A 26,993-nucleotide genomic window follows, 5' to 3' on the forward strand; every position below is an offset into this window, starting at 1 on the left:
GGAAAAGCACAGAAATGGTGCTTATTAAAAGGCCTTGAATCATTAGTCATCCAATAAATGGAAACCTAAATCACATTGAGATACCACTTCACAGTTACCAGGAAGGCTATCATAAAGAAAGACAGATAATAACAAGTGTTGAAGATATGGAGAAATTAGATCTCTCATGCACTGCTCTTAGTAATGTAAAATGGTTGAGCTGCTTTGGAAAACACTCTGACAATTCTTCAAAAACAAAGCATAGAGTTACCATTTGATCTAGAAATTCTACTCCTAGGTATATATCCAAGAAAAACAAAAACATATGTCCACACAAAAACTTGTACACGAGTATTCACAGCAACATTATTCATATAGCCTAAAAGTGAAAAAAAAAAATCCAAATGTCTATCAATTGATGAATGCATAAATACAATGTGGTATATTCATACAATAGAATATTATCCAGCAATTAAAAGGAATGAAGTACTGCTACATGCTACAACATGAGTGGACTTTAAAAACATTATGTTAAGTGAAGGAAGCCAGTCACAAAAGGCCACATATATTATTCTGTTTATGTGAAGCATCAAGAATAGACACATCCATAGTCACAAATAGCAGATTAGTGGTTCTAGGGTTGAAAGTTTGGGGGATGAGAGGGAAATGGGAATGACTACTAATGACTATGGAGCTTCTTTTTGGGGGTGTCAAAAATGCTCTAAAATATCAATGGATAAGAGAACGAGTGCACGTATGATCACAATGTGAAATGCTCGGTGCTGGTGTAGCTGTTAGTCTTGGTGGGATGTGGCACTGCAGTGGTCAAGAGATGCTATATAGAGGGAGCTCTGCTACAACTGCAGCCAGAATGCTCGTGTTTTTCCCCAAGTAAGAATCATTCCCCAGAATGAAAAATATTGATCTAATCACTGATCTTACTAGAGAATCCATGTCCTCCAGCCAGCCTCTTCAGGGCCCCTTGGGCCTCCTTGTTTCTCAGGCTGTAGGTGATGGGGTTCAACATGGGGGTCATAACGCAAAAGAACACAGAGACCAGGATGTCCATGTCAAGGCTGTAGCCTACATTGGCTTTGTCATAGCTGAAAGTTGGCCATTCCAAAGGAGACTACCACCACAGTGAGGTGAGAAGCACAAGTAGAGAAGGCCTTGCTAGAAGCAATCCTCAGGATGCAGGAATGATGGGTATGTAGGACACTGCAGTAAACAGGCAGGGGTTCAGGCCAATGGTGGCACTGGCTGCATGGAGTATAGATTCATTGATGGAGGTATCTGAGCAGGAGAGCTTCAGGAGCAGTGGGATGTCACAGAGGAAGTAGGTGATCTGGTTGGACCCACACAGAGTGAGTGTGGCTGCCAGTACCGTGTGTGAGAGAATTAACTAGCCCACACAGCCAGCATCCAGTCGCCAAACACACACAGACCTTCACACTCATGAGGACTGGATGTTGAAGAGACTGGCAGATGGCTACATAGTGGTCATAAGCCATAGCTGCATAGGACGTCCTCAGTGCCTGCACAGGTCACAAGAAAGAAGATCTGGGAAAGGCAGCCCTCATACGAGATGGTCTTCTTCTCCTGGAAGAAGTTCACCAGCATGACTGGGATGGCGGTGGATGTGTAGCACATATCTAAGAAGCTGAGGTTGCTGAGGAAATCATACATAAGAGTTTGAAGCGCAGGACTGATCCTGATGGCCATTATTATGAGTGTGTTCCCCAGGAAAGTTGTCAGGTAAATGACCAGGAAGATCAAGCAGAACAACCCCTGTAGATTGGGGTGGTTGGAAAATCCCAAGAAGATTAATTCTGTGACATCTGTTTGATTATTCATCTCAAATGGTGTCACAGCTATAAACAAAACAAACAAACAAACAAAAAATCATTCTGAGAATTTACTGAGAGCACCACAAATGGATACTCTCAAATAATGGCCATGCCAAATAATGTTGGATATATAGCTCAGTTTGCTCATTGCATTATGATATTAAGAGTGCCTATCTCATGGTTTCTGGAAATAGTACCATGGGTAATATAAGCAACGTGCCTGGAAATAATAGGAGCTCAATGTACCATAGCTATCATTCTATTATTTTTAACACATTCATAAACCTTCCCAGGTAAAATGTATTCTTTGACACTACCTTACAAATAAATACAAATGTGACTACTTCTCATCACCATCACCACTGATAGCTCAGTCCAAGTAGCCATTTGCTCTTTATCCATGTCCTATTTCCTTCTACCTCTGTCCCCTTTTAGTCTGTTTCCTCACAGGAGCAGCCAGAGTGAGTTTTTATAATGTAAATTAAATCATGCCACTCTCATGCTCAAAACCCTCCAATGGTTTCCCATCTTACTCACAATAGAATCCAAAGACCTTTCTTTGGCCTACAAAGCCTATGGGATCTGACCTCTAACTACCTCTCTTATATTAATTCCCACCATTCCTCCTCTTTGCCCACCAATTCTAGTTACACAGGGCTGCTTTCTGTTTTTAAAGGACAACAAGCACTTTCCCATCTGTTATGGGTTAAACTGTTTCCCCCCAAAATGTGTGCCAACTTGGCTAGGCCATGATTCCCAGTATTGTGGGATGTCCTCCATTTTGTTATCTGATGTAATTACGCTATGTGTTGTAAATGCTAACCTCTATGATACTAATGAGGCAGAATTAGAGGCAGTTATGAGGCAGGACACAATCTATAGGATTAGGTTGTATCTTGAATCAATCTCTTTTTGAGATATAAAGAGAGAAGAGAGCAAATAGGAGAGGGGTCTCATACCACCAAGAAAGAAGAGTCAGGAGCACAGAGTATCCTTTGGGCCTGGGATCCCTGCTCTGAGAAAATCCTAGACCCAAGAGAAGATTGTTGACAAGGTCCTCCCCCAATAGCCGACAGAAAGAAAGCCTTCTCCTGAAGTCAGTGCCTGAACTGCAGACTTCCCTTTGTTAAAGCCATCCACTTGTGGTTTTTCTCTTATAGTAGCACAAGATAACTAAGATGCTATCTTAGGGGCTTGTACTTACTATCTCCTCTGTCAGGAACAATTTTACCCAGTTTTTGCATGGACCACTTCCTGTTTTCACTGAAATTTTTTCTGAAGTGTTTACTCTTCAGGGATACTTGCCCTGACAAATTCTATCTAAAATAGCAGTCCTATCACCGTGTGTCCTATTTTCCAGCTTTACTTTTCTTTGTAGCTCTTATGCTACACCTGGCATGAATTTCTCTATTTGCGTATGTTTGTAGTATAAGCTCTGCGAGGCCATGTCTCAGTTGTGTTCACTCTTCACCCCTAGTATATAAGACAGTGCCTGGCATACAGTACATGCTCAATGAATATTTGTTGAATGAATTAATTAATCTATATTTTTATTTAAATGATTCTGGATTCACTTTATTTCCTGTGAGAATATCTAGTATAATTTTTTTTTTCCATTTTGCCTAATTACGCCCAACTTATCTTCCTTGTATTTCTCTCTTGATCTCTGGATATCATCCTGAGTTAGTTATCCAGTGCTGCTATAACAGAAATACCACACGTGGATGACTTTAACAAAGAGAAGTTTATTCTCTCACAGTTTAGGAGGCTAGAAGTCTAAATTTATGGTGTCAGCTCTAGGCGAAGACTTGCTTCTCTGTTAGCTCTGGGGGAAGGGTCCTTGTCATCAATCTTCTGGTCCAGGAGCACAAGGACCCTGGTTCCTCTTGCTTGGTGATCCAGAGGTCCCTCTCTTCTCTGCTTTATTCTCTTTTACATGTCAAAAGAGACTGACTTAAGATGCAACCTAATCCTGCAGACTGAATGTTGCCTCATTAACATAACTGATTCTAATCCTGCCTCATTAACAACATAGAGATTAGGATTCACAATACATAAGATAATCACATCAGATCACAAAATGGAGTACAACCACACCACACAGAGAATCACGGTTTAGCCAAGTTGATACTCATTTTGGGGGAACACAATCCCATTCATAACACACGCCATCATGATTTTTTAATCCATATAGCAGGAAACTTTGAGTGTTGGAAATTTTAACCTGTTGCTTTGTATTGTAAAAACTACTAACTGTTCAAAGCAAAAATAATAGAAAAGTATTGGAGGGCTTGTAAGATAGATAGTATTGAAATATATAACAATATCAGCACAAAGAGTCAGAAGAAGAATGAATGGAAAAATATTTTGTAATGTTCTTGCATTGTACATTATGAAGGGAAATATTAATTGAAGGCAGACTGTGTTAAGTAAACAATCCATAACACAGCACATGCCCCTCCCCCAAAAAACTGACTGCCGTCGAGTCGATTCCGAATCATAGTGACCCTATAGGACAGAGTAGAACTGCCCCATTGAGTTTCCAAGGAGCATGTGGCGGATTTGAACTGCCGACCCTCCAGTTAGCAGCTGTAGCACTTAACCACTACGCCACCAGGGTTTCCACAACACCTGCAGTGACCACTAAAACAACAAAGGGGTATATCCAAAATTTGATAGAGAACATTAAATGGAGTAATAATAATAATTTACAAAAAACCTTGATCCAAAAGAAGTCATGATAGGTGGGGAAATGAAAAAAAAAAAGCAAAATATTAGATCTAACTCAATCATATCAGTAATACTAGAAAATGTAAAAGAAGTAAACATTCCAATGCAAAGACAGAGGTTGTCAGACAGGATTTTAAAATGATCCAGCTATATTCTCTCTTCAAGAAACATATTACAGAGTCAGGATGAGAAGGCAGGAAGGGACAGGAGCTGGTTGAATGGACAAAGAATATGGACACAGGATGGAAAGGGGAAGAGTATTGTCACATTATAGGGATTGCATCTAATGTCACATTACAATATGTGTATAAATTTTTGCATGAGAAATTAACTTGAGCCGTAAACTTTCACCTAAAGCACAATAAAACAAACAAACATTACATATAAGATCTTGGATACTTTCAACACAAAAGGATGGAGACAAATACATCATGTAAAAACTAAACATAAAAGGCTGAGGTGTAGGCTTTTGGACAGCAAGTATTTCCCAAATAAAGAGGAACGTTTCATAATAATAATAAAAAGAGTCAATTGATCAAGAAGACATAATAATTACAAATGTGTAAGAGCATATAATAAATTTACTTCAAAATATGTAAAACCAAAATAGACAAAAGAACAGTTAGACAGGTTCACAATCATAGTTAGAGATTTTCAACACTTCTTTCTCATTAAAAGTGATAAAATATGCAGAGAAAAATTCAGTATGAATATAGAATATTTAAACAACACAACTAATCAGCTTGAGGTAATTGACGTTTATAGAAAATTATAACCAACAATTGCAGAATGAACATCTAGTTAAAATAGACCATATATTTGACTAGAAAGCAAGTCGCAATAAATGTAAAAGAATTGTAATAATTTAGAGTATGTTACCTGACCATAATGGAATTGAATTAATAATTAACAAAAATGTATCTGAAAGATCCCAAATATTTTGAAATGGAGCAAGCATTACTACAAAACCTATGGGTCAACAAAGTCAAAAGGGAAATAGAAATATTTTGAATAAAATGACAATGAAAATAAAGCATATCAAAAATTTGGGTGTAACTGCAGCAGTGCTAAAGGAAAATTTACAGCTTTTAAAATCAATGATCTAGGCGTCCGCCCTTAGAATTATTTCTAATTTATTGCTCTGAAATAGAGAATAAAACCAAACCCAAATAAAAAAGAAGGAAAAATGTGAAAGATCTGAAGTTCATAAGATAGAAAACATTCTATGATAAGAAATACACAAAGCCAAAAACTGGTTCTTTGAAATGTTTAATAAAATTGAGGCACCACCAGCCAGACTGTTTAAGGAAACAAAAGGCAACATACAAATGATCAAAATCAAGAAAGAAAAATGGGATACCACCTCAGATCCTACAAACATTAAATAGATCATAAGAAAAGATTAGGAACCATTTTATTCCATAAATTTGAAAGTTTAGACTAAATGGACAAATTTCTTCAAAAACAGTTTTCCAAAACATAATAAACTGACATAAGAAGAAAAAAAATTTTGAATAGTCCTATGCCCATTAAAATAAATTTGTAATTAAAAACTTTTCCACAAAGAAACTGCAGGGCCAGATAGTTTCCTTAGTGAAGTCTACCAAACATTTTAAGAAGGTAAAATACAAGAGAACAGAAAAAAAGGGAATACTTTCTATCATGTTTAATAATGGCAGCCCAATTCTGACACCAAAATGTGGTACGTTTGTTACAAGTGAAGAAAATTACAAGCTAATTTCCCTTACAAAAATGGACACTAAAATCCTGAACAAAATACTAATGCACCAATTGAAGAGATGCTTAAAAAGGACAGTACCCCATGAACAATTGTGATTTATTCTAGGAATACAAGGTTGTTTGAACATATAAATATGAATCATTGAGACACCTACTGGATAGGAGAAAAATATTTGGAATCATATATTTAATATAAGGGTCTAATATCCAGAATACATATAGCTCAATAACAGAAAGACACATAACTCAATTAGAAAATGGGCAAAAAGCTTGAATAGATATTTTTCCAAAGAAAAGGTACAATAGCCAATGAGCACATGCTCAACATTGTTAGTCATTAGGGAAATGCAAATCAAAATCACAATGAGATACCACTTCACACCCACTAGGATGGCTATTGTCAGAAAAATGGAAAATAACAAGTGTTGGTAAGGATGTGGAGAAATTGAAATCTTTGTGCATTGCTGGTGGGAATGTAAAACGGTGCAGCCATTGTAAATAATGGTCTGGCAGTTCCTCAGAAGTTAAACATGGAGTTACCATATCACTCAGGGATTCTACTCCTAGGTATATAACCAAAAGACTTGAAGGCAGGGATTCAAACAGACACTTGTACACCAAAGCTCATTGAAATGTTATTCACAATAGTCAAAAGGTGAAATTAACCCATGTCCATCAACAAATGCATGAATAAATAAAATACAGTATATACATAAAATGGATGGTTAGCCATAAACAGAAATGAAGTTCTGAAAGCATACTATGATATGGATGAACCTTGAAAACACTATGCTGAGTGAAACAAGGCAGACACAAAAGGACAAATACTGTGTGATTCCACTAACATGAAAAATCTAGAATAGGCAAATGCATAGAAACCACAGTTTATTAGTGGTTACCAGGACCTGGAGGAAGGGATAATGCGGAGTTATTCATTGAGGAGTACTGCATTTCTTTTCTGGCTGATGAACAACTTTTAGAAATTGATAGTTATGATGGCTGCACAACATGATGAGTACTCTTAAAAAGGCAAATTTTTGTTATATATGTTTTACCACAAAAAATTTTTTTAAGTTAAAAAATTAATCATTGTTGGGCTTCTGGCAAACATGGTGCGGTGCCATGAACAGAGGCACCATGCTGTCCTTCCACAACAAAGACCTGAAAAACTAAGTAAACAAAGACAAGCATCAATCCTGGAATTGTTAAATGAAGGGATAAAGAACTCAGCCAGCACTGAATGGAATAAGAAACCAACAGAGAACACAGTGAGAAGAGATATGTGTAGATGCCCCCATCAGCTAATGCAGCACAGATTTGCCATCTTGTACTCCTGTCTGAAACTGGCAGACAAGGATACGTGAAAGCACCTTCACCAAACTCCCACCAGGAGACAGAACACCGGGTAACCAGCGATACACACTTTCCCACCCCCATCCTCTCCCCCAACTCTACCTCTGAGCTTCCCAGCTGGCAGGAGTGACTTGGCCAGCCAGGAAGTGCAGCGTCCGTGCTGCTTGGATTTGCTGCACCCACACTTGGAGATCAGTGGACAGGGAGGATGGGAAAGCAGCTTCACGATGTTCCCAGCAGGAGATGGAGCACCCGGTAATCAGTGATACATGCTTTCCTAACCCTCACTCTTCTACCCCTACACCTTGGCCTCCTCTGCTTCCTGCCAGCCAGCCTCTTGGCCAGGAGGCAAGTGCTTCAGACCTGGGGCACATGGATTCACCACATCCACACTGGCCAGCTTCCTGAGTGCTATTTGTCTGTTGTTGGAATATATATTTTTTTACATTTCTTTTGGTTTCTTCCATGCCTCCCACCACCTCCCCCATCCTTTCTCTTGAATACCTGGCTCTGTGTGCCACCTTTGCTTCCTCTTGAACAGCTGTGAAGCACCACTTGACTGAGGAACCACTCCCCTGGCCTAGGACACCTTGTGGGTGAGATCCCCAGAGCATTTTTTTTTGCTTTGTTCTGTTTTTTTGTTTGTTTGTTTTCATCTTCTTTTCGTGGCTTGGGAGCCCCTTCTAGCTGGGCTGCACTGCACAGCTTAGGAGCCATTTCCCCTGTCTGCACAGCCCGGTTGATGGGATCCCTGGAAGAACTTCTTTTTCTTTTTTTAATATCTTTTTTTCCTTCCTGAGTTTCTTCATTTCTCAGTTCTCATCTCTCTGTCTACCTTCTTTTCCTGTCCCTTGAATACCTGGCGCTGTGTGACATCTATACTCCTCTAGCCAGGCTACACTGTGCAGCCTGGGACCTAATTCCCCGGTCTTCACAGCGACACCACTGAAAACCCTGGGGGTTTTTCTTTTTACAAATTTTTATCTAGTTTTTCCCCCTTTTTCTCTTATTTCCTTTTTGTTTTTCTCCATTACTCCGGTTCTCATGTCTCCACTCCAATGGCAAGCTCCATTAGTACTCTTTTTTTGGGCTCCTGTTTTTCTCTCCTTTGTCTCCTCTTTCCCATACCCATATTAGTGCCACACATCACACACTCGCCCATCCTTCCTGCCCACCTGCACTCTGCACTGAACATCACACCCCAGAGCAGCACTGGCACTGGCTACTGGAACCTGTCCAGCACTGATTCCCAGCTCGCCCTGTGGGCCATCATATGTGCCATAAACAATGCAGCCCAGCGCCCCCCTTCACCTGGACCTGCTTTGCTGCACCATACCTGAGCAACTGACCCTGCTCATTAGACAAGGAGGTGAAAAGTATCATGACCACAGATGAGTAAACAACAAAGGACACAGAGCGGGCCTGCTTGGACATAAACAAATAAAAAAATAAGCAGGATGAAACAAACATATCTACAGTCAATAAATAAAGAAAATAACTACTGAATGTCCCAAAGACAGCACACAAAATCAAAACACATAAAAAAAAAAACAGGACAGCATGATTCCATTAGGTGTCCAAAATAAAACACCAGATGAATTTCCATTAGGTGTCCAAAATAAAATACCGGATGACTTTCCAGTAGAACAAAAGGCACCAGAACTGCCTGATAGGAAATTCAAATCTCTAATATTCAGAGCTAGCCAAGAGTTGAAGTAAAAAGCAGACAAAATGAGAGAAAAAAAAAAAAGGACAAATTCATGGAAAAGGCAGGTAAATTCAAGGAAAATAAAGACAAAAAATGGAAGAATTCAGGAAAATAATACAGGAACAAAATCCCAAAATAAATTCACAACTAGAAATCACATAAAAAAAAAAATGAGAAACTCAAAATATAACAAGAAGATTACAGAAATGGATAGTGTCATAGAAGGACTGAGGAGCAGGTTTGAAAGGATGAAAGACAGGATCAGTGAAATTGAGGACAAACACTCGGCTACAACTCTGTTTCAGGAAAAATCAGAAAAAAGAATGAAACAAAATGAAGAAATCCTGAGAATTATGTGGAATACGATCAAAAGCAAAAATTTGTGAATGATAACAGTTCCAGAACAGGAGGAGAAAACACAGAGAGGGTCATTGAAGAATTGCTGACAGAAAACTTCCCTAATATAATGAAAGATGAAAAGGTGAGCATCCAAGAACCTCAGCGAATCCCGTATAGGCTAGACTCCAAAAGAAAATCACCAAGGCATATCATAATCACACTCACTGAAACCAAAGGCAAAGAAAGAATCCTGAGAGCAGCTAGAGAAAAACAAAAAGTCACATCCACAGGAGAAACAATAAAACCAAGCTCTGATTATTTGGCAGAAACCACGCAGGCAAGAAGGCAATGGGATGACATATATAAAACCTTGAACAATAAAAATTGCCAGCCAAGAATAATATATCCTGTAAAACTCTCATTCAAATATGGTGGTGAAATTAAGGCATTTCCAGATAAACAGAAATTAAAGGAATATGTAAAAACCAGACTTATAAGAATTATTAAAGGGAGTCCTTTGGTCTGAGAACAGGCAACATCAGGCCACAGCCTGAATCTAGGATGCAACATTGTACCAGCCAGACACCAATTTAGGAAATGAACTCTCAAGTACTAGCCAAAATCAAAAGAATTACAACAGGGAACCGGAGAGGTTAATTTGTAAATGACAACAACGTCAGAACAATAAAAAAAGGGAATAAATAGTGTAGGTATAGAGCTTTCTAATGGAGATGAAGGTAAGGAGATACCAAGTAATAAAAGGCTGGTTCATACCGAGGATGATAACAGTAAATTTTAAGGTAACCATAAAGAAAGTTAACAAACCTACTCATCAAAAAAGAAGAAAAACATAAAGTCACAATAAAAACAAAATTTACAACAGAAGAAATGAAAAAGTAATCCACAAACAGACAGAATTAAGCACAGGATAGTTAGAGGAACAAAGAACATGTAAGCAGCACAAAAAAAAAAAGAAGCACTACAAAATGACAGCAATAAACTCACACCTATCAATAATTACACCAAATGTAAATGGCCTAAATGCACCCATAAAGAGACAGAGAGTGGCAGAATGGATAAAAAAAAAGGAAACATCAATATTCTGTCCACAAGAGACACGCCTTAGAAACAAAGACATAAATTTTTTAAAAATCATATGATAGAAAAAAAAAATATATATATCAAGCAAATAACTTCCAAAAAAGAGCTGGAGTGGCAATGCTAATCTCAGATAAAATAGACTTTAAAACAAAGTCCACCATAAAAGACAAAGAAGGTCAGTATTTAATGATTAGAGAGAAGATTCATCATGAAGACTTAACCATAGTAAACATCTACACACCCAATGACAGGGCTCCAAAATACATTAAACAAACTCAACAGCACTGAAAAGAGAAATTGACACTTTCACAATAACAGCTGGAGACTTCAACACATCCCTCTCAGTAAAGGACAGAGCATCTAGAAAGAAACTCAACAAAGACACAGAAGAGCTAAAGGGCACAATCAGCCAACTTGACCTCATAGACATACATAGAACACTCTGCCTGACAGCTGCAAAGAACACATTCTTTTCCAACGCACATAGAACGTTCTCCAGAATAGACCACATCTTAGGCCACAGAACAACCCTCAGTAATATCCAAAGCTCTGAGATAATATAAAGTACCTTCTCTGGCCATGACACCACCAAAGTAGAAATTAAGACAGGAAGAGCAAGGAAAAAAGAAAAAAAATCAATTACATGAAAACTGAACAATGCCCTGCTTAAAAACCACTGGGTGACAGAAAAAATCAGAGATGGAATAAAAAAATTCCAAGAATGAAAACACATCATACCAAAATCTTTGGGACACAGCAAAGGCAGTCCTCAGAGATCAATTTATAGCAATAGATGCAGACATCAAAAAAGATGAAAGGGACAAAATACAAACATTAGCTACACAACTAGAACAAATACAAAGTGAGCACCAAAAGAAACCTAAAGCCACCAGAAGAAAGGAAATAATAAAGATCAGAGCAGAAATAAATAGAGACTAGAAAAGCAATAGAAAGAATCAACAAACCAAAAGTTGGTTCTTTGAAAAGATCAACAAAATCGACAAACCACTGATCAAAGTGACAAGAGAAAACAGGAGAGGGTGCAAATAACCCAAATAAGAAATGATATGGGGGAAAGTACAACAGACCCAACTGAAATAAAAAGGATCATAACAGAGTATTATGAAAAACTACTCCAACAAATTTGAAAACCTAGAGGAAATGGACAAATTTCTAGAAACATACTATCTGCCCAAACTAACACAAAATGATATTGAAAATCTGAGTAGACCCATAACAAAAGAAGAGATTGAAAAGGTAACTAAAAAAGACTCCCAACCAAAAGAAGCCTATGGCCCAGATGGCTTCACTGGAGAATTCTACCAAATATTCAGAGAAGAGCTTGGAGCACTACTACTCAAACTATTTCAGAACATAGAAAAGCAAGTGATACTTCTGAATTCATTCTACGAAGGTAGCATAACCCTGATACCAAAACCAGGCAAAGACACCACAAAAAAAGAAAATTACAAACCAATATCTCTCATGAACATAGGTGTAAAAACTCTCAACAAAATAGTAGCCAATAGAATTCAGCACCATATCAAGAAAATAATACACCATGACCAAGTAGGATTCATACAAGGTATGCAAGGTGGTTCTACATTAGAAAATCAAAGTAATCCACCACATAAATAAAAGGAAAGAAAAGAATTACATAATCATCTCAATCAATGCCGAAAAAGCACTTGACAGAGTCCAACATCCATTACAGATAAAAATTCTCAATAAATTAGGTATAGAAGGGAAATTTCTCAACATAATAAAGGGCATCTATGCAAAACCAATGGCCAACATCATTCTTAACAGAGAGAGGCTTAAAACATTCCCTTTGAGAACAGGAACAAGACAAGGATGCCCACACCTATTCAACATTGTGCTGGAAGTCCTAGCTAGAGCAATAAGTAAAGAAACAGAAATAAACTGCATCCAAATTGGTAACGAAGAAGTTAACTTGTTCCTGTCGAGTTGATTCTGACTCATAGAAACCTGATAGGTCAGAGCAGAACTGCCCCATAGAGTTTCCAAGGAGCACCTGGTAGATTTGAACTGCCGACCTTTTTGGTTTGCAGCCACAGCACTTAACCACTATGCCACCAGGGTTTCCATGAAGAAGTTAAACTGTCCCTATTTGCAGATGATATGATACTATACATAGAAAACCCAAACGACTCCACTAGACAACTACTGGAACTAATGCAAAGATTCAGCAGATGAGCAGGATACAAGATAAACATACAAAATCAGTTGGATGTCTATACACCAATAAAGAGAGCCATGAAAAGGAAATCAGGAAAACAATACCATTTATAATAGCCCTTAAAAAAATAAAATACTTAGGAATAAATCTAATCAGGGATATAAAGGAACTATACAAAGAAAACTACAAAACACGACTGCAAAAAACCAAAAGAGATCTACTTACATGGAAAAACATACAAAGCTCATGGATAGGTAGACTCAACATTGTGAAAATGATAATTCTACCCAAAGTGATTTACAAATAAAATTCAATCTCAATCCTAATACCAACAACATTCTTTAAAGAGATAGAAAAAGTTATCATTAACTTCATATGGAAAGGGAAGAAGCCCCAAATAAGTAAAGCACTATTGAAGATATTGAAGAAGAAGAATAAAGTAGGACTCGCACTACCTGACCTGTGAACCCACTATACAGCTACAGTAGTCAAAACAGCCTGGTACTGGTAGTATGACAGATACATTGACCAATGGAACAGAATTGAGAACCCACGTGCGTATCCACCTGCCTATGGTCACCTGATCTTCCACAAGGGCCCAAAGCCCACGAAATGGGGAAAAGATAGTCTTTTTAACAAATGGTGCTGGCAAAACTGGATGTCCATCTGCAAAAAAATGAAGCAAGACCCATACATCACACCATATATAAGAACTAATTCAAAATGGATGAAAGCCCTAAATATAAAGCCAAAAACTGTGAAGTTCACACAAGAAAAAATAGGATCAGTGCTAGAGGTCCTAATACACAGCATCAATAAGATACAAACAACAACCAACAACACACAAGCTCCGGAAGATAAGCTAGATAATCGGGATCTTCTAAAAATCAAACACTTATGCTCAACAAAAGACTTCACTAAAAGAGAAAAAAGAGAACCTAAAGGCTCGGAAAAATTTTGTTGGCTATTTCAAATCAGACAAATATCTAATCTCGAAAATCTACAAGAAAATCCAATACCTCTACAACAAAAAGGCAAATAATCCACTTAAAAAATGGGTAAAGGAAATGAACAGACTTTTCACCAAAGAAGACATTCAAGTGGCCAACAGACACATAAGGAAATGCTAGCAATCACTAGCCATTAGAGAAATACAAATCAAAACCACAATGAGATATCACGTCACCCTTGCATTACTTGCACAAATCGAAAAAACAAGAAATAGCAAATGTTGGAGACGCTGTGGGGAGATCGGAACTCTTATGCACTGCTGGTGGGAATGCAAAATGGTGCAACCATTTTGGAAAAAGATATGACACTTCCTTAGAAAGGTAGAAATAGAAATACCATATGATCCAGCAATCCAACTCCTAGGAATATATCCTAGAGAAATGAGTCATCACACGAATGCACACATGCATACCCATGTTCATCGCAGCGTTGTTCACAATAGAAAAAAAGATGGAAACAACCTAGATGCCCATCAACAGACGAATGGATAATCGAACTGTGGTACATATACACAATGAAGCATCATGCAACAATAGAGAACAACAATGAATCTGGGAAGCATCTCACAACATGGGTGAATTTGGAGGGCATTATGCTAAGTAACATAAGCCAATCACAAAAGGACAAATATTGTATGAGATCACTACTATAAAAACTCATGAAAAGGCTTACACACACACAAAAAAAATCTTTGATGGTTGCGAGGGAGGGAAGGGGTGAGGATGGAAAAGCACTAAATAGACAATAGATAATTGGTAACTTTGGTGAAGGGTAAGACAGTACACAATATTGGGGAAGCCAGCACAACTTGCACAAGGCAAGTCATCGAAGCTCCATAGACACATCCAAACTCCTTGAGGGATGGAATTGCTGGGGTACGGGCTGTGGGGACCACGGTCTCGGGGAACAATTATCAACAGGCATAACGTAGTTTATAAAGAAAATGTTCTACATTCTACTTTGTTGAGTAGTATCTTGGGTTTTAAGAGCCTGTGTGAGGCCATCTAGGATACTCCCCTGGTCTCACCCCTTCGAGAGCAAGGAATAATGAAGAAAACTAAAGATACAAGGGAAAGATTAGTCCAAAGGACTAATGCACCACATCTACCATGGCCTCCACCGGATTGCCAGCTATGACCACTGACTGCTCTGACAGGGATCACAATAAACGGTCCCGGACAGAGCTGGACAAAAATGTAGAACAAAATACTAACTCAAAAAGAAAGAATTGACTTGCCGGCCTGACAGAGACTGGGGAAACCCCGAGAGTATGACCTCCAGACACGCTTTCATCTCAGTAATGAAGTCACTTCTGAGGTTCACCCTTCAGCCAAAGATTGGACAGGCCCATAAGAAAAAAAAAAAATTGAGACTAAAGGGGCACACCAGCCCAGAGGCAAGGACTAGAAGGTAGGAGGGGACAGGAAAGCTAGTAATAGGGAACACAAGGTTGAGAAGGAAGAGTGTTGACATGTCATGGGGTTGTTAACCAATGTCATAAAATAAATATGCATACTCACTGTTTAATGACAAAGTAGTTTGTTCTGTACACCTTCATCTACAGTACAATAAAAATATATACATATATATAAACTAATCATTGTCATACTTGCATTAACAAAATAATGGAGAAAAATGTGAACATTTCAATAAATGCATAAAAAGCATTTGATAAAATCAACACTCATTCATAATAAATAAACATTCAGCAAACTAGGAAAAAATGGGAGCTTCTTCAATCTGCTAAAGTATATCTTAAAAAAACCTGTTCCTGTTATTATACGTAATGGTGACACTTTCTGTGTAACACATAGAACAAAACCAGGATGTCCATTGTCACCATTTTATTCAAAATGTTACTGGAGATTCTAACCAGTGCAATAAGGAAAGAAAAGTACATAAAAGACTTAAATGTGTTAAAGGATGATGTCAAACAGCCTTTATTTGTAGATGTCATGATTGTGTATGTTTAGAAAACTAAAAGGAATTAACAAAGTAATATTTAATGAAATCTCAGGAAGGTCAACACATAAATATCAATTTTATTTCTATAATCAAACTTTGTGAGCGTAATTAATGTCACTAAATTGTATACTTAAAAAAGAATGTAATAGCAATATTGTATTACATATATTTTACCACAATTAAAAAAAAGAAACAGAGTTCAGAAATAGACCCACGTATATCTGGTCTATTGATTTTCAACAAAGCTGCCAAGGCCATTCAATGGGGGTAAAGAAAGACTTCTAAATAAATGGAGCTTGATCAACAGAATATATGTATGGAAAAAAAGAATTTTGACTCCCAACTTACTTGACAAAATTGACAATCTTTTTTCAAAAATTCATTTTATTTTATGCTGTTATTGTTGAGAAACATACACAGTAGAACATACGCCAATTCAACATTTTCTACATGTTCGATTCAGTAACATTGGTTACATTCTTCAGGTTGTACAACCATTCTCAGCCTCCTTTTCTGAATTGTTTCTTCCCCATTAACATAAACTCACTGTCTCTTAAGTTTCATATCTAATCTCTCCAGTTGTTTTTGTCGATTTGACCTCATATAGGTAGTTCTTTAAAAAGCACAATCTCAAAGCAGACATTCTTTACTATTTAAGCTAAATGATTTTTTGGTTTAAAGAAGACTTCAGAGGATATTTTTAAGGTTTAAAGGTTACAACAGGGCAATAGTTTCAGGGGTTCTCCCAGTCTCAATGGCTCCAGAAAGTCTGGATTCCTTCAGAATCTGAAATTCTGTTCTACATTTCCCCCCTTTTGATCAGGATTCTGCTATAGAATCTTTGATCAAAATATCCAGTAATTGTAGCTGAGCACCATGCAGTTCTGGTCTTACGGCAAAGGAGGCAGTGGTTCATGGAGACAATTAGCCACACATTCCATTTTCTCTTCCTATTCCTGACTCTCCTTCCTTTGTTGGTCCAGGGATATAGAGGCCAATTGCTGTACCTTGAATGGCCATTTGCAAGGTTTTAAGACCCCAGGCACAACAAACTAGGAGGTAGAACAGAAGCACTAAATATATTAGGTTAATTAACTGGATGTCCCATGAAACTATAACCCTAAACCTCCAAGCCAAGAAACCAAATTCTATGAGGTGTTTGGTTCTATATAAGCAGCCTCAGTGCTACTCTTTTTGTTGTTGTTGTATAGATATATCTGTCACATCCAGAACACTTGCCAATTCAGCTATTTGCAGGCATACAACTTATTGACATCAATCGGCTATGCAACCCTTACCCTTAATCAATGTGATTTTTTTTTCCTCTCCATAAGCTGAAACTTAGTGCTCAGTAAGCAATAACCCCTTTTCCCTACTCCTTCCTACCCTTGGTAACCACTTAACTTTGGCCTCTATACATTTACTTATTCTTGTCTTTTTATATAAGTGAGGTAACAAGAGCCAAAATGTGGAAACAACCTAAATGCTCATCAATGGATGAACACATAAACAAAAAAAATTTGGCACATACATACTATGGAATACTACTCATCCAGAAAGAGAATGAAGTCTTGATACATGCTACAATATGGATGGAGCTTAAAGACATTATGCAGAATGAAGTAAGTCAATCACAAAATTGACACTCTTACTCCACTTCATTCAAATTAAGAATTTCGCTCCTCAAAAAAAAAAAAAAAAAACCGTCAAAAGGTAAAAAGTCAGGTTAGAGAGTGGGAAAATATATTTATCTCACAAAAGAATTACACCCATGCCTCATTTATTGACATGGCTAGATCCCAGAGACCAGGTCGTTATGCAAAAATCGGTGTTATACGATAATGGAGGATTTTTTTTTCTGTTTTCAGACCATGCATTTGTCTGATTTTTTTTTTTAATTTAGAAAATATGATCATAGACATAATAACTGGTAAAATTTACTGATGTGATCATCACTGTGACACAACATCCAGTTAGGGATTATTTCTCTGAGGTAAAGGAGGCTTGGAGGAGACAAAGCTGGATAAAGCTGGGCTCTGTGACTGGAAGAGTCAGTTCGCTTTCCTCCTATGCTGGGTCAGAGTATCCTTCACAGAGCTGTCTCCAGTGTTCCACTCCCACCCCTACAAGCCCTGCGTTCAGGATCCCAAAGCCTGCTCTGCCCTCTGTGCCTGAAAAGTCACCGGGGCTCAGGGCCTTCTGCCAGGGCACTGAGAGCCTGGTTGTGCACCCGGCCCCACCAAAGTGGAGGCTTCAGGCCCAGTTTGACTTTGGGATGTCATTAAATTCGCACACACTTCTTCCGAACACTCTCTCTAATGCCTCTTTCTTTCTTTCCTCCCTTACCAGCCATTGCAATTTTGAGCTGCAGGGCCTCAGGCCGCTAGGAGCTGGGAACCCAGAAGACGCGCCTGCTGCCTCCAAATGGCCTGTACAGCAGACTGGAAGCCATGGCCACAGAGGAGGTGGGCCCTGCTGCAGCGGGATATGGGGCCTCCGGCAGCCAGCGGGAGGGAGTGGGGGCAAGGGGGCAGTGAGGCCCAGCTTCCCCTAGGCTGCCCAGAGACCCTCCTTGAGGGAGGGAATGCTCCCTTGCCGCCAGGCTGGCCGCCTAGTTAATTTGAAAAATAGTAGATTTTTTACTATAGCCGTAAATGGGACGTATTGGATAATGAGATAGTGACAAGTAGGTGTCTATACAAAATACACACAAAAATTCTATAAATCGATAATAAAAACACAAAAAGGCAAACAACTCAATGGAAAAACGGGCAAGCAACTTGAACAGTCACTTCAGAGAAGAATACACCTAAATGGCCGATTGCTTAGGAGAAGGTTCTCAACATCACTATTCATCAGGGAAATTAAATTAAAACGATGCAAAATAGCAATGGTGAGAAAGGACTTCTTTGCCTTGTACCTGATCTCAAGAGCAAAGTATTTGGTATTTTACCATGAAATATGATATTATCTCTACAGTGATTTTTTTTTAGATGCCCATTATATGGTTAAAGAAGTCACCTTCTATCCCTACTTTTTATCATAAATAGATATTAAATTTTGTTAAATGATTTTTTAGCATTCATTGAGATGCATTTTCTAATAATCTTACTTTGGTATGCCAATTATATGTTTGTTTGATACTGTACAATGACTCTTGGTTACTCTTGTTATGTTACTCTATTTCTCTTCTTGTGTTGCTTTAAGTCATTTCTACTGACATAGTCTCAAATTCACTGATGCTTTGGCTGATGAGCCCATTAAAGGTGTTCTTCATCTCTGTTAACTGTATTTTGATTTCTAGGATTTCCATTTGACCTTTTCTTGTTGAGTCTATCTCTGTTGAAATTAGCTGTCTTGTCTTGAATGTTGTCTACCTTTTCCACTAAAGCTTTTAATCTATTACTCATGTTGTTGTTGTGGTTGTTAGGTTCCACAGAATCTGTTCCAACTCAAAGAGATCCTATGTACAACAGAACAAAACATTGCTTGGTCCTGTGCCATTCTCAGAATTGTTGCTATGCTTGAGCCCATCATGGCAGCCACCGTATCTAATCCATCTCACTAAGGTTCTTCCTTTCTTTTCACTGACCCCCTGCTTACCAAGCATGATGTCCTTTTTCAGATACTGGTTCCTGCTGATATCATGTCCAAAATAAGTGAGACAAAAACTCGCCATCCTCGTGTCTAAGGAGCATTCTGGTATATTTCTTCCAAGATGGATTGGTTCCTTCTTCTGGCATTCCGTGGTATATTCAATATTCTTCACCAACACCCTAATTCGAAGGCATCAATTCTTCTTCAGTCTTCCTTACTCATTGTCCAGTTTTCACATACATATGAGATGATTGAAAATACTGTGGCTTGGGTCAGGTGAATCTTAGTCCTCAAGGTGACATCTCTAGTTTTTAATACTTTAAAGAGGTCTTTTGCAACAGATTTGCCCAATGCAATACGTCGTTTGATTTCTTGTCTGCTGCTTCCATGGGTGTTGATTGTGGATCTAAATAAAATGAAATTCTTGACAACTTCAATCTTTTCTCCATTTATCATGATGTTGCTTATTGGTACAGTTGTGAGGATTTTTGATTACTTTATGTTGAGTTGTAATTCATACTGAAGGCTGTAGTCTTTGATTTTCATCAGTAAGTGCTTCAAGTCTACTTTCCTCAAGCAAGGTTGTGTCATCTGCATATCACAAGTTGTTAATGAGTCTTCCTCCAATCTTGATGCCCCATTCTTCTTTGTCTAGTCGAGCTTCTTGGATTATTTGCTCAGCATACAGATTGAATAAGTATGCTGAAAGGATACAACCCTGACACACGGAACAACTTCCTCTTGATCTATGTACAGTTTCCTCATGAGCACAATAAAGTGTTCTGAAATTCCCATTCTTCCCAAAGTTATCCACAATTTGTTGTGATCCACATGGTCGAATGCCTTTGCACATTCAATAAAACACGCTAAACATCTTTCTGGTGTTTCCTGCTTTCGACCAGAATCCATCTGACATCTGCAACGATATCCCCGGTTCCATGCCCTCTTCTGAATCCAGCTTGAATTTCTGGCAGTTCCCTGTCGATACACTGCTGCACCCTCTTTTGAATGACCTTCAGCAAAATCTTACTTGCGTGTGATATTGTTCAATAATTTCCACATTCTGTTGGATTACCTTTCTTTGGAATGAGCACAAACATGGATCTCTTCCAGTCATTTGGCCAGGTAGCTGTCTCCCAAATCTCTTGGCATAAAGGAGTGAGTGCCTCCAACACTGCATCCATTTGTTGAAACATCTAAATTGGTATTCTGTCAGTTCTAGGAGCCTTGCTTTTCCCAATGCCTTCAGTGTAGCTTGGACTTATTCCTTCAGTACCATCAGTTCTTGATCATATGCTACCTCCTGAAATGGTTAAATGTCGACTGATTCTTTTTGATACAGCAATTCCATGTATTCTTTCCTTCTTCATTTGATCTTCCTGTGGCTTTTAATATTTTGCCCATAGAATTCTTCAATATTGCAACTCGAGGATTGAATTCTTTCAGCTTGAGAAATGCTGAGCATGTTCTTCACTTTTGGTTATCTAACTCCAGGCCTTTGCAGATTGCATTATAATACCTTGTTTTCTTGAGCCACTCTTTGAAATCTTCTGTTCAGCTCTATACTTCATCATTTCTTCCACTCACCTTAGGTACTCTACATTCAAGAAAAAGTTTCAGAGTTTCTTCTGACTTGCATTTTGGTCTTTTCTTTCTTTCCTGCCTTTTTAAGGACCTTTTGCTTTCTTCATGTATGATGTCCTTGATGTCGTTCTACAACTAATCTGGTCTTTGGTCATTAGCATTCAATGCATCACGAAAATTCTCAATATTCTAGCCAATAGAATTTAGCATCATATCAAAAAAATAATACACCAGGACCAAGTTGGATTCATACCAGGTATGCAAGGATGATTCAACATAAGAAAACCAATCAACATAATCCACCACATAAATAAAAGAATCACATGAACATCTCAATTGATGCAGAAAAGGCACTTGACAACGTCCAACAATCATTGCATATAAAACCTTTCAATGAAATAAGTATAGAAGGGAAATTCCTCAACATAATAAAGGGCATGTATAGAAAACCAACAGCCAACGTCATTCTTAATGGAGAGAGGCTGAAAACATTCCCCTTGAGAACAGAAACAAGAGAAGGATGCCCTTTATCACCACTCCTATTTAACATTGTGCTGCAAGTCCTAGCTAGGGCAATAAGGCAAAAAAAAAAAAAAAAAGAAATAAAGGGAATTCAAAATGGTAATGAAGAAGTAAAACTGCCCCTATTTGCAGATCATATACTATACATAGAAAACTTAAAGGACTCTGTGAGAAAACTATTGGAACTAATAGAAAGATTTAGCAGATGAGAAGGATACAAGACAAACATACAAAAGCCGGCTGGATTCCTATACACCAATAAAGAGAACAAAAAGGAAATCAGGAAAAAATACCATTTATATAATAGCCCTTAAATAAATAAAATACTTAGGAACAAATTTAACCAGGGATGTAAAAGACCTATACGAAGAAAACTACAGAATACTACGCAAGAAACCAAAAGAGATCTACATAAATGGAAAAACATACCATGCTCATGGGTAGGTAGACTCAGCACTGTGAAAATGACAATAGGATCCAAAGCAATATACAAATACAATGCAATCCCAATAAAATACCAACAACATTCTTTAAAGAGATGGGAAAACTAAAGGGGAAGAGGCCCCAGAGAAGCAAAGCCCTATTGAAGAAGAGGAATAAAGTAGGAGGACTCACACTACCTGACCTCAGAACCTACTCTGCAGTTACGGTAGTCAGAACAGCCTGGTACTGGCACCACTACAGATACATTGACCAATGGAAAAGAATTGAGAACTCTGATGTAAATCCATCTACCTACAGTCTCCTGATCTTCCACAAGGGCCCAAAGTCCATCAAATGGGGAAAAGACAGTCTTTTTAACAAATTTTGCTGGCAAAACTGGATGTCCATTTGCAAAAAAATGAAACAGCTTCCATACCTCACACCATACCCAAAAACTAATTTAAAATGGATCAAAGGCTCAAATATCAAACCAAAAACAATAAAGATCGTAGAAGAAAAAATAGGATCAATGCTAGAGGCTCGAATACATGGCAGTAACAGGATACAAACCATAACTAATGCACAAACTCCAGAAGATAAGCTAGATAACTGGAATCTTCTAAAAATTAAACACTTGTGCTCATCAAAAGACTTCACCAAAAGAGTAAAAAGAGAACCTACAGAAGGGAAGAATTTTTTGGCTCTGACAAATTCAACAAAAGTCTAATCTCTAAAATCCTATAAGAAAATCCAACACCTCTACAACAAAAAGACAAAGAATCCAGCTAAAAGCTGGGTAAAGGAAATGAACAAACACTTCACCAAAGAAGACATTCAAGTGGCCAGTAGACACATGAGGAAATGCTTGCGATCACTAGCCATTAAAAAAAAATGGAAATCAAAGCCACCATGAGATACCATCTCACCCCAGCATTATTGGCACGAATCAAAAAAACAGAAAGTAACAAATGTTGAAGAGGCTTTGGGAAGATTGGAACTCTTATGGACTGCTGGTGGGAATGCAAAATGGTACAACCATTTTGAAAAATGATGCTCTGTTTCCTTAGAAAGCTAGAAATAGAAATACCATGTGATCCAGCAATTCCACTCCTAGGAGTATATTCTAGTGAAATAAGAGCCGTCACATGAATAAACATATGCACAGTCATGTTCATTGTAGCATTGTTCACAATCATAAAGAGATAGAAACAACCTAGATGCCCATCAGCAGATGGGACTGTAGTACATACACACAATGAAGGACTATGCAACAATAAAGAACAGCAATGAATCTGGGAAGCATCTCACAACATGGATGACTCTGGAGGGCATTATGCTGAGTGAAATAACTCAATCACAAAAGGACAAATATTGTATGAGACCACTGCTATAAACATTCATGAAAAGGTTTACAAACACAAAGAAATATTCTTCGATGATTGTGAGGGAGGAAAAGGGTGAGAGTGGAAAAACACTAAATAGACAGTAGATAATTGGTAACTTTGGTGAAGGGTAAGACAGTACACAATACTGGGGAAGCCAGTACAACTTGTAAAAGGCAAGGTCATCAAAGCTCCATAAAAAGACAGTACACAATACTGGGGAAGCCAGTACAACTTGTAAAAGGCAAGGTCATCAAAGCTCCATAGACACATTCAAACTACCTGAGGGACCGAATTTTTAGAGGGACAGGTGTGGGGACCATGGCCTCAGGGAACACCTAGCTCAATTGGCATAACATTGTTTATAAAGAAAATGTTCTACATCCTACTTTGGTGAATAGCGTTTGGGGTCTTAAAAGCTTGTGAGCAGCCATCTAAGATACTCCACTGGTTTCACCCCATCAGGAGCAAGGGAAAATGAAGAAAACTAAAGACACAAGGGAAAGATTTGTCCAAAGGACTAATGGACCACAATTACCACAGCCTCTACCAGACTGTGTCCAGTACAACTAGGTGCTACTTGGCTACCACTACTAACTGCTCTGACAGAGATTACAATAGAGGGCCCTGGACAGAGCTGCAGAAAAATGTAGAACAAAATTCTAACGTGCAAAAGAAGATCAGACTTACTGGCCTGAGAGAGACTGAAGAAACCCCAAGAGTACGGCCCCGAAACACTCTTTTAGCTCAGTAATGAAGTCACTTCTGAGGTTCACCCTTCACCCAAAGACTAGACAGGCTCATAAAACAAAACGAGACTAAAGGGGCACACTAGCCCAGGGGCAATGACTAAAAGGCAAATCCCCTCCCCTTGCCGTCGAGTCGATTCTGACTCATAGCGACCCTGTTGGACAGAGTAGAACTGCCCCAAAGGGTTTCCAAGGAGCACCTGGTGGATTCAAACTGCCGACCTTTTGGTTGGCAGTCAAACTCTTAACTATTTTACCACCAGGATTTCCAAAGGGCAGAAGGGGATAGGAAAACTGGTAACAGGGGACCCAAGGTTGAGAAGACTCAGTGTTGACATGTCCTGTGGTTGGTAACCAATATCATAAAACAGTATGTGTACTATCTGTTTAATGAGAAGCTACTTTGTTCTGAAAATCTTCATCTGAAGTACAACAATAAAACAAAATAAAAACACTAGGAAATCCTGGTGGCATAGTAGTTAAGTGCTACAGCTGCTAACCATATGGTGGGCAGTTCAAACTCACCAGAAGCCCCTTGGAAACTATATGGGGTGGTTCGGCTCTGACCTATAGTGTCACTGTGGGTCAGAATTGACTCAACAGCAATGGGTTTGGTTTTGTTTTGTTTTTGGTGAGGGAATATGGATATAATTCTATCATTGATAGCGTACTTCAGGATAGATCTTGAAACGTTCTTTTTAGTGATGAATGCAGTGTCATTCCTCTCCAATTTGTCATTCCTGGCATAGTAGACCATATGATTGTCTTTTCAAAATGGGCAATACCAGTCCATTTCAGTTCACTAATGCCTTGGATAGCCATCTTTATGTGTTACATTTCATTTTTGATGACTTCCAACTTTCCTAGATTCATACTTTTTAATGGATGTTTGCAGCTGCTTCTTCTCATTTTGAGTCATGCCATATCAGCAAAAAATGTCCCAAAAGTTTGATTCCATCCATGCCATCAAGGTCCACTCTGCTTTGAGGAGGCAGCTTTTCCTAAGTCATATTTTGAACGCCTTCCAACCTGTGGGGCTCATCTTCCAGCTGTCTACCAGACGATGTTCTGTTGCTATTCATAATGTTTTCAGTGGCCATTTTTTTTTTCAGAAATAGACTGCCAGGTCCTTTTTCTTAGTTTGTCTTAGTCTGGAAGCTCCACTGAAACCTGTTCACCATGGGTGACCACGACTCATGTATCAGGTTTTCATACTGTGGTGGCTTGCATGTTGTGATACTGGAAGCTATGCCACTGGTATTTCAAATATCTTAAATTCATTGTCTGATAGTATTAACATATGTGTCACATCTGAATTTGGTTCTAATGTTTACTTTGTCCCTTCCAACAGTGTTTTTTTTTTCTATGTATTATTTACACCTCATAATTTTTTGTTGAAAGCCTGACATGTTGTATAGGACAATAGATACTGATACGTGTGTGTGTATTTATTTATTTACGCTTGGGAGATAAGCATGCCTTTCCTTTTGCTATGCCTTTAGTGTTGCGAGTTGTGCTAATCTAGTCATGTACCTTTTTCCTAAATTTCACACTTGTTGTCATTGAATTTATTCCGACTCATGGCAACTCCATGTGTTGCTGAGTAGAACTGCTCCGTAGGATTTTCTTAGCTATAATCTTTACGGAAGCAGTTTGCCAGGATGTTTCTCCAATGAGTGGGTTTGAACTGCTAACCTTTAGGATAGCAGCTGATTGCAAACCCCTCATGCCACCCAGTGACATATGTATGTATGTATGTGTGTGTGTATTTGGTTTGGAGATAAGCATGCATTTCCTTTTGCCAGGTCTTCAGTGTTGGGAGTTGTGCTGATCTAGTCAAGACTTAGGCTGACATTGTGGCTTGTTGTTGCTAAGGTTAACCTCAACACACCACAGGCTTCAAATTCCTCTAGTGATGTCCTGTGCTTAGGATGTTGACTGGTTTACCTGAGTATTCTTTTTTTTTTTTTTTTAGTTGCTACTCCCTGCTTCACTTTGAGTCTTCCCTTTATCCTACTCCCCAAGGATAACCTGTTTCTTGAAGATTTCCCAGCTGGATTTTACTGTTATTTTTACTCACTGTTTATTAGTGGGATAACAGGGAATAAAGGAGTGGTGTTTTTTTGTTGTTGTTGTTCTGTTATGTTCCAGTTAAATCTCAGTCTTAGGTATATTGAACCTGGGTCTTGGGGGTGTAGCCTTCACAAGTGATCCTGTCCCTCCTTCAGCTGTGGAGCTGAACCTAGCACTTATTCCTGCCCATCCTTGAAAGGTAGCGCTCTTCTCCCCTATTCCTTCCCCAGCTGCAATGAGTTTCCTCAGTGCCCATTGGTTGACACAGTTTTTGCTGCTCTTCCCTGTGACAACCTGGTGGAGCTCATGGAGGGAAAGCCAAACCCTCTTACATCTATGGCCTCAAATAGTTTACAATCTGATGCTAACCCATGCTTAGTCTTCAGCGCTTCATTTAAAATTTTAGCTGAGCATTCCTACCCATTTATATGGCATCTGGTAGCTTCTGCACCAGGTTAAAAAAAATGCTTGAGTCTTGTTCTTCTCTGCAAGAGCCTATCTGCCTACCTCTCCCTAGTTTTCCATTTGGGTGTTCACTTTGAGGACTCAATTCCCTGATGGGTTCAAGAAAAGCCATTAATTTGCATTTTGTCTAGCTTTTGTTATGTTGTAATGGTGGAAGCAACACATTTTCCAGTTCTTTTATCTCCAAGCTTAAACTTGAAGTCTATACACTGCTTTTGAAAACTA

General features: G+C 38.5%; 1 pseudogene; it reads right to left on the bottom strand.

The window, feature by feature from the left end:
- Positions 1-904: 904 nt before the first annotated feature.
- Positions 905-26,993, bottom strand: part of LOC126071387 (olfactory receptor 5V1-like) — a 181,549-nt pseudogene continuing 155,460 nt past the window's right edge.

The sequence above is a fragment of the Elephas maximus genome, chromosome 3, assembly GCF_024166365.1.
Source record: "Elephas maximus indicus isolate mEleMax1 chromosome 3, mEleMax1 primary haplotype, whole genome shotgun sequence".
Lineage (NCBI taxonomy): Eukaryota > Metazoa > Chordata > Mammalia > Proboscidea > Elephantidae > Elephas > Elephas maximus.